Source organism: Pelobates fuscus, chromosome 3, assembly GCF_036172605.1.
Source record: "Pelobates fuscus isolate aPelFus1 chromosome 3, aPelFus1.pri, whole genome shotgun sequence".
Classification (NCBI taxonomy): Eukaryota; Metazoa; Chordata; class Amphibia; order Anura; family Pelobatidae; genus Pelobates; species Pelobates fuscus.
The window spans coordinates 165,923,853-165,942,924 of NC_086319.1; the positions used below are offsets into that span (position 1 = coordinate 165,923,853).

A 19,072-nucleotide genomic window follows, 5' to 3' on the forward strand; every position below is an offset into this window, starting at 1 on the left:
GCAAAAATAAGTTACATAAAATTAATGAATAAACCTGGAAACCATCATGTTCCAATGCAATGACAAACATACAAAAATTATAATACATATGCATTACTATGTTATTTATAGCTTCATAAATAACATAGATGTTATAATAGGCCTAACTGAAACATGGTGGGATGAGACACATGACTGGGCAGTTAACTTAAATGGGTACATGTTATTTAGGAAGGATAGGAAAAACAAGAAGGGTGGTGGGGTATGTTTGTATGTCAACCATGATTTAAAGCCAAATCTTAAGCAAATGGAATGCGATGAGGAAAATGTGGAAGCTTTATGGGTAAATATCTGCTTGGGAGAAAAGAAGGGAAACCAACTATTGGTTGGGATATGTTATAAACCACCTAATGTTAATATTGACGAGGAACAACAGCTGTTTGAGCAAATTGAGAAGGCTGCAAATCTGGGTAACACTTTAATTATTGGAGATTTTAATTACCCGGACATAAATTGGGACAGAGGGACTAGTAGCTCAATTAGGTTTTTAAACTTGTTAAATGACACCTTCATGTCACAACTAGTACAAGCACCAACTAGAATGGACGCTTGTCTGGACCTGGTTTTAACAAACAACATTGATCTTTTGACCAACATTCAAGTAGGTGAGCACTTGGGAAATAGTGATCACAATATAGTGTCCTTTGAAATAAACTCAAAAAAACAAAAGCACATGGGGTATACTAAAACATATAATTTTAAAAAGGCCAATTTCAATAAGTTAAGGGAAGCTTTACAATATATTGACTGGCATAAACTCTTTAGTGAAAAGAACACTGAGTATAAATGGATCATCTTCCAACAAATATTAGAAAGGTACATTTCTCAGTATGTACCATTGGGAAATAAATATAAAAGAAACAAATTAAAACCAAATGTGGCTTAGTAGAAAAGTAAAACAAGAGATTAAAAATAAGAAAAGGGCATTTAAGGCATCTAAATCGGACAAATCAGATGCATCTTATAAAAGATATAAGGAAGCAAATAATGCGTGCAAAAGGGCAATTAGACTTGCTAAACTTCAAAATGAAAACATGATAGCTAAAGAGAGCAAAACCAACCCTAAAGCATTTTTTAATTACATAAATTCTAAAAAAAAAATTAAAAAAAATGAAAGTGTAGGTACACTAAAAACTGAAACGGGGGTGTTAGTCAATGAAGACCAGGAAAAGGCAGGAATTTTAAATAACTATTTCTCCTCTGTATATATTAAGGAAGAACCCATAGCAATAGATGTGCAAATGATTGCTACTAAAAACTTGCAGAATAATTGTAATTGGTTAACTCAAGACAAGGTGCTGCAGCAACTAAAGAAAGTTAATATAAACAAAGCACCAGGGCCTGATGGTATCCATCCACGTGTACTTAAGGAACTATGTGTAGAAATAAGTGAACCTCTGTTTTTAATCTTTCAAGATTCTTTTCTTTCAGGAAGTATTCCGGAGGATTAGAGGAAGGCAGACGTGGTTCCTATATTCAAAAATGGTTCAAAATCCTTGCCTGGAAACTATAGACATGTGGGCTTAACTTCTGTGGCTGGTAAAATATTTGAAAAGTTATTAAGGGATAATATTCAAGAATTCCTTGAGAAGAACATGGTTATCAGCAAAAATCTGCACGGTTTTATGAAGCACAGGTCGTGTCAAACTAACTTGATTGCGTTCTATGAAGAAGTAAGTAGAAGTATAGATCAGGGTGTTGCAGTGGATGTGATCTATTTGGATTTTGCCAAGGCATTTGATACAGTTCCACACAGAAGATTAATGTTCAAACTCAAGGAAATCGGTCTAGATGAAAATGCTTGTTCTTGGGTAGAACATTGGCTTAAAAACAGAGTACAAAGAGTTGTCGTTAAGGATAAATTTTCAAGCTGGACAGAGGTGGCTAGTGGTGTCCCTCAGGGGTCTGTTCTGGGACCCCTCCTATTTAACATGTTTATAAATGATCTTGAAGACAGCATTGAAAGTCATGTTTCAGTGTTTGCAGATGTCACAAAACTTTGTAAAATAATACAATGTGAGCAAGATATTACTTTGCTGCAGAAGGATTTAGATAGACTGGAGGACTGGGCACTCAAATGGCAGATGAAATTTAATGTTGAAAAATGCAAAGTTATGCACTTCGGCGTAAAGAATACACAAGCAACGTATACCCTTAATGGAAGCGAATTAGGGATAACAACACACAAAAAGGACTTGGGAATTGTTATAGACAACAAACTATGCAACAATGTGCAATGTCAATCAGCAGTGGCCAAGGCCAGAAGGTTATTGTCATGCATGAAAAAGGGCATTCACTCTTTGGACGAGAATATCATTTTGCCTCTTTATAAATCACTGGTAAGACCACACATTGAAAACGCTGTGCAATTTTGGGCACCTGTTCTAAAGAAGGATATTATGGCACTAGAAAAAGTGCAGAGGCGGGCTACAAAATTAATAAAAGGAATGGAACATATCAGCTATGAAGAAAGGTTAACAAATTTAAACCCATTTAGTTTAGAAAAACGTCGCCTGAGAGGGGATATGATAACATTATACAAATATAGTCGGGGCCAATACAAACCATTGTGTGGAAATCTATTCACAAACCGGACTTTACATAGGACACGAGGCCATGCGTTTAGATTGGAAGAAAGAAGAAGATTTCGTCTAAGGCAAAGGAAAGGTTTTTTTACTGTAAGAACAGGATGTGGAATTCTCTGCCTGAAGAAGTGGTTTTATCAGAGTCCATACAGATGTTCAAACAGCTACTAGATGCATACTTGCAAAAACAGAATATTCAAGGATATAATCTTTCAATGTAGGCTAATAACTGCTTGATCCAAGGATAAATCTGACTGCCATTCTGGCGTCAAGAAGGAATTTTTTTCCTAGCTTGTTGCAAAATTGTGCTTCAAACTGGGTTTTTTTGCCTTCTTTTGGATCAACGGCAAGGGGCGGGTGTGGGGAAGGCTGAACTTGATGGACGCAGGTCTCTTTTCAGCTATGTAACTATGTAACTATGCGTACACACAAGTTGTAGATCACATACAACCAATTTAAAAAAAAAAAATAAAATATTGTAAACATGGTGTCCCATCAGATGGGTACCAAAAGTTTCTGTAACCAGGATTCACACATTATTCATGTATTGGCAAATGCATATTTCCCCTTTCTGAAATAATAACCAAGTGACATAAACCTTCACTAAAAATTAAGATATACTTACATTTTTCTAATGTTTTATCACTGCAGCGCCATGAGATCAGATGTCATATTGCCAGAAGGATTACAAACATCCAGAATCCGCAATGCACTGAAAGGACACAGCACGTTATAGGGATATCTTTACTTAAAGGAGGTACATACACAGTTAAAACCAACTATATCACAAACCTATTTCTGTAACATGGCTACTAGAAATTGACAGGGCACTTGCATACAGATCCACTATGTCCAGGCTAGTAGATACAGAATATTTAGTGCAGCTGCAGCTAGACTCCATATTTGCAGTCTTTACCACGAACATGGCCAAATTTCCCATTACGCGGAGTAGGCACCTGTCCCTTATGGGGTGCCTGTTTTCAGCACTTACAATGTGCCTTCTTGGAGCTTAGGTAGACTGACAGTGGCAGAACAACCAGGGGTTCAAAGGTTGTGACTGTGACCAAATTCTGAAATTCCACTTGTCAGGGAGGTCCAGAAGGCATGGTAGAAGCAAGCAGGTAAGCAACAGGCAGCTTGCTGTATTGACAAGCACTGGGCTCCACTCCTCCAAGTTTCCCTGGTCATGCAGTGGAGACGTGATGCATTGCACCACTTCTGGCAACCCTCTAACATATCCTCTCCCTCGCAGCTCTGCTGCTCAGTTTGTGAGATAGAGCACTGCCGACGGGATTTCAACACTGGGCTCTGGCTCTATACTAAAGTGCTGGAAACGAGAGGAAGAGGATATGATAGAGAGTTTTAGCAGAGGGTGCAGAGTGTCTCACATACCCCCAGACCACCAGGAAAACAGGACAGGAGTACTGGAATAGCAGGGCAGGGGGTGCCATAAACAGATTCTTGCACCGGGGACCTGAGGTTTCTAGTTACAGCCCTGTGGACTGGTGTGGTAAGATAAGTACCAGGAACCTTGGCCTGTGCCCTCTGTAGTCCAGTCAGCCTGCTTAAAGCAGCACTGTTGTGGCTGCATCTACATTTTAATTTTTTGTAACCCTTCTTCAGACTTCTCTAAACTTTATTGTCCCTCAAGACACCCCCAAAAGCCTCTGTGGATCAATGTCCTAGGCGCCACTGTGTGTGTTCCTGGATGAAGTTTACTGCTTCACCTTCATTTGCCAACACTAGTGAGACAATAGATCTTGCTCTTACCCCCACCATTGTCACTAGGGCCTCCAACCGCCGCCTATGGGTGGGGCCAGGGGAAGACTACAATAGCTCCCCCCACCCCCATAGTCATTTAGGGCCCCCACCCGCCACTCATGGGTGGTGCCAGGAGGGAAAAATAGGTGTGTATGTCCACTATTGTCACTAGGGCAGAATTGCATCCTAACGGCAAATGAAGCAACATGAGAACACATGAGAAGAGGTAATTATTGTGGGAAAATGTCTTTGACCACAGGAAATCTAGTGGACTTAGCTCCTCCTATAGGTCAAGAGTAGGAAAAATACATAAGACAAAATAGTCCAGGGCTCGACAAATCCTGGAATTTGTGAGCCTGTTAAGCCCCCCGATGTGACCAGCTGGATCACGGAGGGCTGAGGCAGGCTGCTGACTGAGGGAGGCGGTTGGCAAGTTCATTGATAGGTAAGAGAGGGAGGACGGCTCATGTATTGCTGAGGGAGGGGTGCGACTGGCTCATGGAGAGCCGTGAGAGGGAGGCAGGTGGCTGACAGAGGGAGTGGGGCTGCCGGCTCATTTATTGCAGAGAGAGGGATAGAGGAGGATGGACAGCACATGGAGAGCTGAAGGAGCGGGCGGCAGACGGAGGGGGGCAACCGGGTAATGGAGAGCAGGGGGAGGTGGGTGGACGGATGACATAGCCGCGGCAGCTGTAATCTCCCTGCCCTGCTATCTCGCACGCGCAGCATGCAGTGATGCCGGGTTATGACCACTCCAGCTCACTAAACAGTGCACGAGAGGGAGCTGACAGCAGCCCCACTGGACTCCAGGGAAAGCCTATCCACTCCAGCTCTCCAGAAGTAAGGAGGCTGCGTGGATTTAAATAAAGTAATTACTTGTGAGTGTGTGTGCCTGAGTATGCCTTCCCTCCAATCACATGGGAAAGGTGTTTTTAACTCAACTTTCTTCCCCATGCCATGCTGATGACGCTGTGACTGGTCCCACCTCCGTGGCTGAGATGATCAATCTTGACGATCTCAGCCAATTCACTACTACCCCAAAGGAAAGCATAGGAAGACTATTGCGCATGCACAGCAAAATGCCACTGCGCCAATTTAACTTCTTGTAGAGGTGCATTGAATCAATGCATCTCTATAGGGAACATTAACGTAGGTGTTGCACATTGTGAAGCACTGACCCAGGATGCACCGCTAGAGGTGTTACCGGGCAGCAACATAAACACTGCATTTTGTCTGAAAAGCATTCAGGGACAGGATATAGACTTCATTAAGCTGTAGTGGTTCTGGTGACTATAGCGTCCCTTTAGGAATTGTATTTTTGGTGTTGATTTCTCTGGCTCCTAACTTTTCTAGCTGGCTCCTAGATTCAAAGCAAATTTGTCAAGCTCTGAAATAGTCCCTACTTTGTCTTATGTTTTAAAGAAAACTAGATCAGATAGGAAGAAAAGAAAAACAGATCCTGAGAGAGGAAGCGATTGGGGAAAGGTAAGTTCTGCATGACGGTGCCACGTTAAGAAAAACTCATAAGTAGCAGTGGTTAGTTAATGCTAAAGAAATGTATAAACAAAGCAAATTGATCAGCTACACGTTTAATGTAGATTGCTTAAACTTTTCATTTGTTACTCTAGTCTAGTACAATGAAATTATATGAATAATCATTTTATCAAGCACCTCTCTCTATTGTTCAATGAGAGAACTTGACATTTTTTATAAAAGATAAAAAAAAAATGTTTTTACACGCCATGTTAAATATTTCCATAGAACAGGTACGGAGAAACTAAAGTATGTTCCTTATTGGTAAGTATCACTATGTCGGATAAGATCACAAAGACCAAATCTTATCAGACACACACCTTTTGCATTACAAGACCTAAACGTCTTAGCAGCCAAATTAACTAATTAAAAACTATTTCTTAAAACCCTTGCTTAAAGTACACACCCTAATGTACTGTCTGAGTTGTCAGGTTTCCAGGATTACTCACCTGTTTGATGGAAATCTTTGAAATGTAAATTAGGTTTAGAGTGTGAATAGAAGCATTGCTTTTTAAACCATGGGTATTGTTTTAGTTGGCATTCCTAACGGTTGCTACTCTGCAAGGTCCCTGGGGTCACGTCACACCAGTATGCCTGAATGGTCAAGTGTTCAGATGGAGAGGAGCTTTGTGTCTTTAATGTTGTCTTAAGATAACCATATTTCAGGATAGGACTTTCAGGATAATGTAAATATATTTCAAGATAAATCGTTCCATCATAAATACTTTCTACTATCTCAGAAATTGTCCATGTTCTAGGTATGTCAATTTGAAAAACCGCATGACTGATTACGTTTATTAAATATTACAAAAGGTGGGGAACTCTATTCTACAAGGTTTAAGCTAACTCTCCCATTACATTAAGGTAGGCAGTGCTGACCTTTCTAGTTATTTTATAGCATACATGTGTGCCACATTTTCCCCAAAAAATGCCAGTGTACCAATTTCAGCAGTTGCCATGCAAATAAATAAATAAATAAAAGCCTATAGGCAAATATGCTTACTCAATACAACATTTGGTATATACGTACGTGCAAGGTCAGCACGTGGTGTTTCCTGACGGTTGTGAGTAAGTTTGAGTGACTGTATCAACAATAAGACCCTCAGATTACAGACTGTTTCCACAGAATTGGATTTTATTTATCCAATGAAAGGGTGCTGCTTCTCATAGGTGAGAGGCAGCTTTTTGCTCAAGACAGGGATAGAATTAGAGTATATAACAATCCAAAAATCCTAATCACTACAATTTAGGAGTGTCAGGTGATCGTTCTCAGGCAAAGAGCTAAGCCCAGTAATACAAATACAAAAAGAGAAGTCCTGCGCTTAAGCAGCAAGGACTACAACACACATCAGCCCCAATATATAGTAAAAACCAAAGAAAAGAAAAACGTTACCTGCGCTTTTTCCTTAATCCCTATGTATATTTAGACAAATGGAGGTCATTTAGTTGCTCCAATGGCCATTGGAGGGAATGCCCGCCTGCCAACGTCAAGGCAGACCCCCCTAAGCGGGTCCTAACACTGACCCTTCAGCCTGCTTCCTTGAGCTTCTGGCAAAGATATCTCTAATGAGACAGAAAGGGGTATTTTTTATATACACCCCTATACTTATTAACCCTTAATAGGGAACACATGGGATGGGTAGCAGCATTGTAACCAGGCTGTGTGATACAAAGTAAATACAAATACAAAAAGAGAAGTCCTGCGCTGAAGCAGCAAGGACTACAACACACATCAGCCCCAATATATAGTAAAAACCAAAGAAAAGAAAAACGTTACCTGCGCTTTCTCCTTAATCCCTATGTATATTTAGACAAATGGAGGTCATTTAGTTGCTCCAATGCTCATTAGAGATATCTTTGCCAGAAGCTCAAGGAAGCAGGCTGAAGGGTCAGTGTTAGGACCCGCTTAGGGGGGTCTGCCTTGACGTTGGCAGGCGGGCATCCCTCCAATGGCCATTGGAGCAACTAAATGACCTCCATTTGTCTAAATATACATAGGGATTAAGGAGAAAGCGCAGGTAACGTTTTTCTTTTCTAAGCCCGGTAATAGTTTGATTCTTATCAAGGGAGTTACCAAAGCACTCCTGGTACCAGTGGGGAACTAACAGAGAGCGCCCTGGTACAAGCAGTGTTTGAATGCAAGCATGTTTTTGTATGGAGTGTGTGAATGTAGGGGAGAGTTTGTAGTGTTGACATTTTAATGTAGGAGTGTATTTCTGTGTAGTGTTGGCTTTGACTGAGGAGATGAATGAACATATACACAAACACACACATAATGACATACATAGAGAAAAACAGTGATACACAGAAACATGCCAATACACAATGAAATGCAAACAATGACACACAGAAACACATACAGAAACATGCTAGTCAAAATTTACTGCCACTCACTTCCTCAGGCTGCAAGTATGAAAGGAGCCTCGGTCACGCTGATAAAAGGGCCACAGCACAAGACCGTGTCCCTGGTGATACATGAACAACACAAGGACCCCTCAGCATGCATGTAGTTCTGACACTGCCTAGAAACATAACCACTTTACTACTCTGTAGTAGCTAAAGTGCTTGGAGTGTTCCTTTAACATAAAGCATTCTATTAAACAGAAAGAACAGTTGAGTTGAAAAGGGGCATAAAGTTAAAGAAAAGCATCTATAGGAATCTGTTGGGGGGGGGGGGGGGGGGGGAGTACTAATTAAGAGAGGGAAATCTGTCTGGCATTTCCTCTCTCCCGTGTTTTAGTTCATCCTGCACTCTTCAGGAAAACTATTGATTGAAAAAGGAGGTAGAGTTTCCTGTGCACATTATTTTTCAATGCAGAATTTGACAGACATGAAGTGCTCACTGAAACTATAGGAAATGACTTAACAATTAAAACAAGATCCATAAACAGGAATATAACATTATTAAATACATAAAAAAAATTGCTAGCTTCTTTATATAGCAGCTAAACATTGTGCAATTTACCATAGGCATATAGAGGGTAACAAAGAGGATATGCATTATTTTACAGTCTTGAGGGTTTGATTGTTTTGTTTTTTAAAGGACCACTATAGTGCCAGGACAACATACTCGTTTTCCTGGCATTATAGTGCCCTGAGGGTGCCCCCACCCTCAGGGTCCCACCCCCCCGGGCTGAAGGGGGAGGAAGGGGTTAATCCCTTACCTCTTTTCCAGCGCCGGGCTCCCTCCGCGCTGGGACTCTCCTCCCTCTTCTTCAGTCATCGGCTGAATGCGCATGCGCGGCAAGAGCTGTGCGCGCATTCAGCCAGTCTCATAGGAAAGCATTCTCAATGCTTTCCAATGGAGGCTGGCGTCTTCTCACTGTGATTTTCACAGTGAGAAGCGCGGAAGCGCCTCTAGCGGCTGTCAATGAGACAGCCACTAGAGGCTGGATTAACCCATAGGTAAACATGTTTACAGCAAAAACGGTTAGACCTAGCTGGACCTGACACCCAGACCGCGGCATTAAGCTGAAGTGGTCTGGGTGCCTATAGTGGTCCTTTAAACAAAATGCTTCTTCAAAGTCTTGGAAAACAGTATGTGAAAATTAAACAAAATACAGTGGAACAGTACCAAGGGACTCCATATCTTCTACAACACACTGTAATTATTATTGTGCCTAGATTACCCTTTTAACCCTTCAGGACACAGGGTTAACCAATTCCTATGACAGCTCTAATGAGGAGCCCCTCTCACAGATTGTATCTATTTTACAATAGTTTGTCATTTATTCACCATTTTATACACCCATTGTATTATACACCCAAGTTCTGCAGAATATGATGGTGCTGTATATATACAACAACACTACTACTAATATAATAGCAATTTCAGTCATGTAAAGAGTCAGTGAAAAAAGTTAACATTTTAAATTCCTTCGCCCCTCTCTACAAAAGAACAGCTGACTATGGAAGCAAGGTAATATACATCATCCCTCAGGGCCCATGTGGGTTGTTACTAAGGTCGAGAAAGACCTGAGTGGCAAGACTATGAAGCCCTGGTTACTCCACTTCATGGTGTGGCCTTGTCTTCCCTTAATCCCTGAGCCATGACAAAGAACCTTTCAGTGAAAAGGGTGTGACAATGCACGCCAAGCTGAAGATAAAATACATTAATAACCTGCCCAAACTAGAAAGTCTTACACTATCAGAAGACAGCAAGTACTGCAAAAAAAAAAAAATTAAATGCTAGCTGAAAAATAGGTCTAAAAGAACAGATCACCTTACCTCTCTCATACCTTTTTGATTATCAAAATTCCTCCTCCCCTTGACTTGCCGGTTATGTAAACATGCCAGGCTGACTGACATATGCACTGAAAAAGGTACATCATTTTTTTTTACTGAGCGGCTCCCAGTTTGAGGCTTCTGAATTGTTGTCTCAGACCTTCAGAGGAAATGGAGGGATGGGGCGATCAGATTATGTCTTTCAGACTGTGTTGAAAAAGTTCGTTAACAGTTTAACCCCTTAAGGTAAGATGGTGCCCAGGACCTCCTAGCACCATGAAAATGTATTTTAAATAAGTTGTTATGGTGCACAGAGTGGTCATTTAACTCCTAAATACCAGTAGTGAAAATGCAGAGGAATGATCTATACACCAAAAAGTCACTTTACTGAGCTAAAGTATCATGGTGGCTAGAGTGTCCCTTTAAGATGAAAACTTTGTGAAATACTTGGCTGTGGTGGAATTTCACTGATCTACAACACAGTCAAAAAATATGACTATTGAGACTACTTTGATTTATTCCCAAACCTGAAGTCAAGAGAAGGCAGAGTTTATGCAGTCACATTTTGTGGGAAAGCAGCATTTTCATGATCACTGGGTGGTTGGTCTTTGGAGGATTTTGCAGTCTTGTGGGATCCCCAATAGTCCTCTATCGCATGAGTGGCAGTACAACAATGACATGAGCTGCTGTTGAAGAAGTGCCAGGAGAAGAAAAAAAAAAAAAAAAAAAAATATAGCGGCACCCGTGAAGCAGAGTTCAGGGAAGTATAACTAGTTTCCAGTTCACTCTTGGGCTGCTGGGCACAAAGTGGAGTACTGTCTAGTTTATTGTTGCAGAGTTGGACTGCTTGATTTCTGCACATAATGATTACCAGTGGTCTAAAACTGAAGCCTGCTCATTTGTCAGCCATGTCTTTGTAACACCTGCAGTGTAATTCATTATGTATTCTTTGGGGAGACAATAGCAAAAAAGTAAACATCTACTTACAAGATAATTATTCTTCATACACTTAAAAGGGGCACTATAGTCACCAGAACAACTACAGCTGATTGTATTTGTTCTGGTGATTATAATCAGCCCCTTCAGGCTTTTTGCAGTAAACACTGTCTTTTCAGAGAAAAGCCAGTGGTTACATTACAGCCTAGGGACACCTCCAAAATGGCCACTCCTCAGATGGCTACTAGAGGGGCTTCCTGGGACAGTGCTGCATGCAGACACTGAACGTTTCTCAGAGATGCATTGATTCAATGTATCTTTATGAGAAGACTGTGATTGGCCAGGCCGGTGTTTAACTTGTGCTGGCTCTGCCCCTGATCTGTCTCCTTGACAATCTCAGCCAATCCAATGCTTTTGCATGGGAAAGCATGGTGATTCCCTAAAATCGTCACTTCTGATGAGGTCAACTAAGAAGGCAAATCAGGCGCAGAGCCAGCACCAGCAGACTGGAATAAAGGTAAGATTTTACTATAGTTAAGGGGGTAAGAGGGGCTAAATCATGAATACATGTTTGTGTTCTTGACCCTATACTGTTCCTTTATACATGCATTTTTAGAAATACTACTCAACTACTAAATATGGTTTAATAATGGCTGTCTGCATTAGGAATCATCCTACATGCTGTGATAACATCATGAGCAATATATACAGGTCAGTGTATGCTTTTTATTATATATAGGACACGTCTCTTGAAACACAGGACTTTCAGGAATTTAAGCGGTCTTTGTACTGCAGAACAAATAAATGATCCAAGTAACTGGAGTCAAATCACACAAAGGGATCAGGTGCAAAATACAATCTCTGCAAGTAGGTGTACAGGAAAAAAATACAAATGTTAAACCACCTTACGACCATGAAAGCCTTTGCAACAAAAAAATAAAAAAAATAAACCAATGACGTTCTGTTCCCTTATCACAATCATGCCTCCGCACTCCGTTGTGGTGCTGAACATTCTAATTGGTTAGATTTTCAGTTAACGCCATAAGCAGGGTTTGCATTTTGGTCTAGAGAACCACCTGTTCTCTAAAGTACCATATATAACACCTGCACTATTGTTATTTATAAGATTTAGACATAATGTAGCACAGTAACTCATTAACAGTCTATAAGCAAGAGTGAGATCATACTGGAGGGCTTGGCAGCAACACCAAATAATTTTTTTTGCATTAAAACACATGCCAAATATGTCTGTTTGCGTTTTTTTTTTTAAAGGAACACATCAAGCACCATAACAACTATTGGGCGCCGCTCTCGCTCTCTGTTCAACCGGAAACTACTGCTGGAAGCTTCGGTTAGCTTCCCAAAGCTATGCTTTGCATTGCTGGGCCACCTCACTGGTTGAGTCCTCCCAGCAGAGAGGACGCAGTAAGCAGTATATGGCAGATCCCAGGTAAGAAGTCAAACCATTGTAAAATAGTTCAGTTGTTTTTGGGCGGGGCAGCAATGCACTCTTGGCACCATAACCACTACAGCAAACACATGGTTTTAATACCAGTTTCTTCAGCAAGGGATATTTTAGACCATTATGTAAACATGCTTTATAATCTTACTGTAATGGACAAAACCTGTCCCTCGTGCCCACCACTATCTTCATCTGGTACATCCTCTTCCGCCAGGAGCTGAAGTCAGTGCTGTACTCTTGCGCGTGTTAGAAAAGTACAATGCTGAAGTCCATGGAGGATTCCACAAGATTATTAGTCATAGCCGGGGGCTTGACAGAGCATGATAATGGTAGCTCTGCTTTTTAGTCATGCTTTGTTAAGCGTAGGAAAAATACATAAGACAAATAGTCCTTAGTTGTTCTTATGGTATCTTTTGATGATCCCAGGAGCACCATCAAATCTATCATAACCAAATGGAAAGAACATGGCACAACAGCAAACCTGCCAAGAGACGGACCGGGCAAGGAGGGCATTAATAAGAGAGGCAGCACAGAGACCTAAGGTAACCCTGGAGGAGCTGCAGAGTTCCACAGTAGAGACTGGAGTATCTGTACATAGGGCGACAATAAGCCGTACGCTCCATAGAGTTGGGCTTTAAGGCAGAGTGGCCAGAAGAAAGCCATTACTTTCAGCAAACAAAATGGCACATTTTGAGTTTGCGAAAGGCATGTGGGAGACTCCCAAAATGTATGGAGGAAGGTGCTCTGGTCTGATGAGACTAAAATTGAACTTTTCAGCCATCAAAGAAAACACTATCTGGCGCAAACACATTACCCAAAGAACACCAACTCCACAGTGAAACATGGTGGTGGCAGCGTCATGCTGTGGGGATGGTCTTCAGCAGCTAGGACTAGGAAACTGGTAAGAGTTGAGGGAAAGATGGATGGTACTAAATACAGGGATATTCTTGAGCAAAACCTGTACCACTCTGTGCGTGATTTGAGGCTAGGACAGAGGTTCAACTTCCAGCAGGACAATGACCCCAAACACACTGCTAAAGCAACACTTGAGTGGTTTAAGGGGAAACATGTAAATATGTTGGAATGGCCTAGTCAAAGCCCAGACCTAAATCCAATTAAAAAAAAACTGTGGTCAGACTTAAAGATTGCTGTTCACAAGTGCAAACCATCCATCTTGAAGGAGCTGGAGCAGTTTTGCAAGGAGGAATAGGCAAAAATCCCAGTGGTAAGATGTGGCAAGCTCAGAGACTTAACCAAAGTGACTTGGAGCTATTAGGATTGCTGCAAAAGGTGGCTCTACAAAGTATTGACTTTAGGAGGTAAATAGTTATGCACATTGACCTTTTCTGTTATTTTGTCCTATTTGTTGTTTGCTTCACAATAAAAAAAATAAAACAACAAAAATAAAAAAAAACATCTTCAAAGTAGTGGGCATGTTCTGTAAATTAAATGATGCAAATCCTCAAACAATCCATTTTAGAGCGGCACTGTCATGCCGAATCCCTTTTTTTTTTTAACCCGCCTCCACTACATCCAATCGACCCCCTAGTCACCCCCAATTGCCCCTAAGCCCCCCACATGACCTATTTTTTATTCTTTATCTTCTGCCCCGATCTATATTCAGGGTGCCGCCATCTTTGTTTGGGTAGGTGAAGTCCCTGTGGGACACTTCATCTACCCACACTACACAGACTGTAAGATTCCCGCACATGCCCAGTGAAACACCTGGACATGCGAACGGGAATTTCATCTATTCATTCATTCATTCATTCATTCATCAGACAGACGAATGAATGAATAGAAAAAAATCAGACGAACAAACTAACACTGAGTATCAGTGTTCGTTCAGTTTATTACAAGGAGGGAGCTACCGGCGTGCAGCTCCCTCCTTGTAATATGTAACTATAGAAGCGGCAGGGAGCAGAGCTCCCCACCACTTCATAAGCCCCCCAGGTCCCCCCTCACTCTATGGGGGTCAATATGACCCCCATAATAGCACAAGGGAGATTCAAATATCCCCAATGCCCCTAAGGGGCATGTCCACTAAACAGCGAGCAGCCTGTGGCTGCTCACTGTAAAAAAAAATGGTAATAAGGGGGGGGGGGGGGGGGGGGACCTACTGTCCTCCCCCCTAGCCCCCACCCCTGCACGGTGGGTGGTGGCCCTAATAAAACAATAAGGGGGGGGGGGACAGTAGGTCCCCCTACTGTCCTCCCCCCTGAGCGGTGGGTGGGGGCCCTAATAAAATAATAAGGGGGGGGACCTACTGTCCTCCCCCCCTGGCCCCCACCCCTGCGCGGTGGGTGGGTGGGTGGGGGCCCTGATAAAACAATAAGGGGGGGGGACCTACTGTCTTCCCCCCCTGGCTCCCACCCCTGCGCGGTGGGTGGGGGCCCTAATAAAACAATAAGGGGGGGGGGGGGGGGGGACAGTAGGTCCCCCTACTGTCCTCCCCCCTGAGCGGTGGGTGGGGGCCCTAATAAAATAATAAGGGGGGGGACCTACTGTCCTCCCCCCCTGGCCCCCACCCCTGCGCGGTGGGTGGGTGGGGGCCCTGATAAAACAATAAGGGGGGGGGACCTACTGTCTTCCCCCCCCTGGCTCCCACCCCTGCGCGGTGGGTGGGGGCCCTAATAAAACAATAAGGGGGGGGGACAGTAGGTCCCCCTACTGTCCTCCCCCCTGAGCGGTGGGTGGGGGCCCTAATAAAATAATAAGGGGGGGACCTACTGTCCTCCCCCCCGGCCCCCACCCCTGCGCGGTGGGTGGGGGCCCTGATAAAACAATAAGGGGGGGGGACCTACTGTCTTCCCCCCCCCCCCCTGGCTCCCACCCCTGTGCGGTGGGTGGGGGCCCTGATAAAACAATAAGGGGGGGGGACCTACTGTCTTCCCCCCCCTGGCTTCCACCCCTGCGCGGTGGGTGGGGGCCCTAATAAAACAATAAGGGGGGGGGGACAGTAGGTCCCCCTACTGTCCTCCCCCCTGAGCGGTGGGTGGGGGCCCTAATAAAATAATAAGGGGGGGACCTACTGTCCTCCCCCCCTGGCCCCCACCCCTGCGCGGTGGGTGGGGGCCCTGATAAAACAATAAGGGGGGGGGACCTACTGTCTTCCCCCCCCCCTGGCTCCCACCCCTGTGCGGTGGGTGGGGGCCCTAATAAAACAATAAGGGGGGGGGACCTACTGTCCTCCCCCCTGGCCCCCACCCCTGCGCGGTGGGTGGGGGCCCTAAATGAACCCCCCCCCATCAAGGTAACTAGGGGTCCCAAACCCCTAGTCACCCCCCCACCCAAAACATTCTATCCCCTACCTACCCCCCTCACCCTAAAAATAGTGAGGGGGGAATAAAATAACTAACCTGTAAAAAAAAAAAAAAATTAAACTTACCATTTGACCTCTTCTTTTTTCTAAATTCTAAACAGTAGGTCCCCCCCCATCTTTAACCCCCGCGCTGCTCACTGCTTACTAGACATGCCCCTACTCGCGGTATAGCGAGTAGGGGCATATTATTTACTAATACTAAGTAATCTTTACTTAGTATTAGTACATTTGGCTGAAAGACCAATTTAGGTCTTTCAGCCTTTTAGTAGATAGCTCCCTAATACCGTGGGAATTAGGGAGTTATCTACTAAGCGGCTGCAAGATGCAGCCGCGGCAATGAATAGGATCGGAGTTTCATTCATTAGAATGAAATTCCGATACGATCAAAGTACCAAATTGCATCCTAACACCAATGGAGAAACAGTGCTCATTCTGTTAGGATGCAATTCGGCAGTTTTGCCGGCGTTCTGCCTAAGTGACAGGACGTTCGGCAATACTGACAGTAAGCATTGTGGGAACAGGGAGGAAAGCTAGGGATCATGGGAAAATTGCTTTTACCAGCGAAAATGAAGCACACTTTGCTCCTCCGCTGGTCTGAGCTGGTCAAGCGGAGAAATCCTCCATAAGAGAAAGTCCCTACTTTGTCTTATGATTTTAAAGAAAACTAAAGAAGACAGGAAGAAAAGAAGAACAGATCCTGAGAGAGGGGGAGAAGAGGAAGAGATTGAGGAAAGGTAAGTTCGGCATGACAGTGCCGCTTTAATTCCAGGTTGTGAGGCAACAAAACATGAAAAATGCCAAGGGGGTGAATGCTTTTGCAAGGCACTGTAAATGAGGAGTTACCAACACAATGTCTCAATATTTAGCACTTTGCATTAAAGTTCGTTACATATTATGCAAGCATGCTTGTTTGTTTATTTATGGAAAAGCATATTACGTTTGTTTTTCCCCAGAAAATAAGACTGGGTCTTATATTAATTTTTGTCCTGAAAAATGCACTAGGGTTTATTTTTGGGGAATGTCTTATTCAGGGAAAAACGTTAGCAAAAATGTGCAAGAAGGCAGGTCTACGTTTGGGAGAATTCCCCCGAACATAGACCAGTTCAATAGTGCACAGAATTCCGCGAATCTGTGTTTGGGGAAAATTCCCTGAACATAGATTAGCAAACTAGTGACTAGGGCTTATTTTCAGGGTCACTGCCTAGGTGTTCTCTTTGACTACGACCTCTTCTTCACCTCTCATGACCACACAATTGCCAAATCCTACCGCTTCCATCTGAAAACCATTGCGTGCATCGACCCTATTTGACGCCTGATACGGCAATGGTGCTTGTCTATGCCACTGTCCTCTTTTGCATTGACTACAGTAATACACTTCTCAGTGACCTTACGTGTTCCCAACTTGCCCCCTTACCGTCTATAATGAATGGGGCACCAAGGCTCAACTTCCTGTCTGCCCGCACCTCTCATGCCTTCTCCCTTTGTCAGTCCCTACATTGGCTTCCTGTAAGATATATAGGACTCCATTTAGAGCCTGATACTTGCTTACAAATCTCTACACAATGCTGCTCCAACCTACTTATCCTCACTAATACACAAATATGTCCTGTCTAGGCCCCTACGCTCTGCCAGAGACCTACGTCTAACCTCTGTTCATACTCCTATCTCTGATGCTCATCTTAAAGACTTTTCTAATATGAATAATATGAGCATCCCCTGAAAATAAGCCAAGGCTTATTTTCGGGGGAGGTTTTATTTTCAGGGGGAAAATGGTAGAAATACTTTACAAGACTCTAGCTCTGAATTTTGTTGACAAACCAAATAAATAGATTTATAGGAGGTTCACATGTGGGATACATAGATTTACTCATGAAGCCAGCTGTACAACCAATGGCTGACAATATCTACTGATCCGTTTCTATCACTAAACAAATGTGAGGTTAAAAATAAGAAAACTTAGGGACGGGGCCTGTCCGCCATGCTGACCGGTCGCATGAGGGAAAGGCTCCAGCAGAATTGGGGCTTACGGCCTTAAATCAGAGCCGGAGGGAAACAACACTGTGCTGGAGCAGACGTTGGCACAACAGCAGGCTCCGAGATCGGGAGCCTTGGGGCTTCACGGGCCAACGGGGCTTTGGAGCTTGCGGCCCTCTTGTAAGAGAGGCGTGATGGACGGCCACCACCCTGCCCGCTTACCTGGCTACCACACGACGGCTCTATGACACAACCCACAGGCCCCTCCCCCCCCTTAGACCGGGGGGGACATCCCGGTCCCCACTGGAGGGAACCGAGGCGACCGCACTGCCTAGTCACCACGCGGTTGCAGGAGAAACCCCTCACCACCGTACAGGGACTGAGTAAACCCCCGGCCCAGCAACACGAGAAACCAACTAAGGGTTCCACCTGCCCAAGCCTCAAGCCAGGCGACACGGCACCCCACATGTCCATCGGACCCGGGCTGCCACCGATTACATACCGGGCAAAGTCTTCAACAGCTGCTCGTCTACCGGGGAGAGAACTTATGAGATACACTTCCATCCCCCAGCCGACCAAACACCCCATCACATGCAAGCTCAATACAGGAAGAGGAAAGAGATCCTGCCACATATCACACGAGATGAGATGACTCAACAACAGCACACGGCATAGATGAACCGCTCACAGGCACATTAATCTGCCTTACAGAGTCACTCAACTACTACTCTACAGTGTGCCTTAAACTCAGCGGACATAATATTTACCCAGATCGGAGGTAGGAAAGCCGCAAGCCAGACAGCTCACTACTTCCAGCAACCCAACGGAGCAGGAACCAGGGAATGGAGTGACATGCGTCGAAGAACCCAGTGGAGATTATCAGCATTTGTCTTTTACCTAACATGCTTTCTTTGCGTTGATTTATTGCTTGGACACTCACAGCTCAAGGGCCGTCTTTAAAGGGGGGCAAAAGGGGCAGCTGCCCTGGGCCCAGATACTCCTGGAGGGCCCAAAGTAGCTGCCCCGTGGGACCCCATGCCCCCCAAACCCTGTAGACTGCAGCACCTGATGTAATTAGGGGCCCTCAGCCCTTTAAGAGTGGTCCGGTCCCTTTCATGTTGTCTGCTGGGAGGAAGTGAGGTGAGATCACTTCCTCCCAAGTAACAGAGTGTCGCTGGGGAGGTGGAGGAGGCATACACAGGAGGAGGAGAGGGACTGAGGAAGTCAGACTAAGTC

At 44.0% G+C, this 19,072-nt stretch overlaps 1 protein-coding gene across 1 annotated transcript in view; it reads right to left on the minus strand.

The window, feature by feature from the left end:
- Nucleotides 1-19,072, minus strand: part of MANSC1 (MANSC domain containing 1) — a 37,126-nt gene that overhangs the window by 9,368 nt on the left and 8,686 nt on the right. Inside the window, exon 2 of the mRNA XM_063447639.1 lies at nucleotides 3,250-3,336. The gene's annotated coding sequence lies outside the window, so the exon portion shown is untranslated. The remainder of the gene's footprint in view (nucleotides 1-3,249; nucleotides 3,337-19,072) is intronic.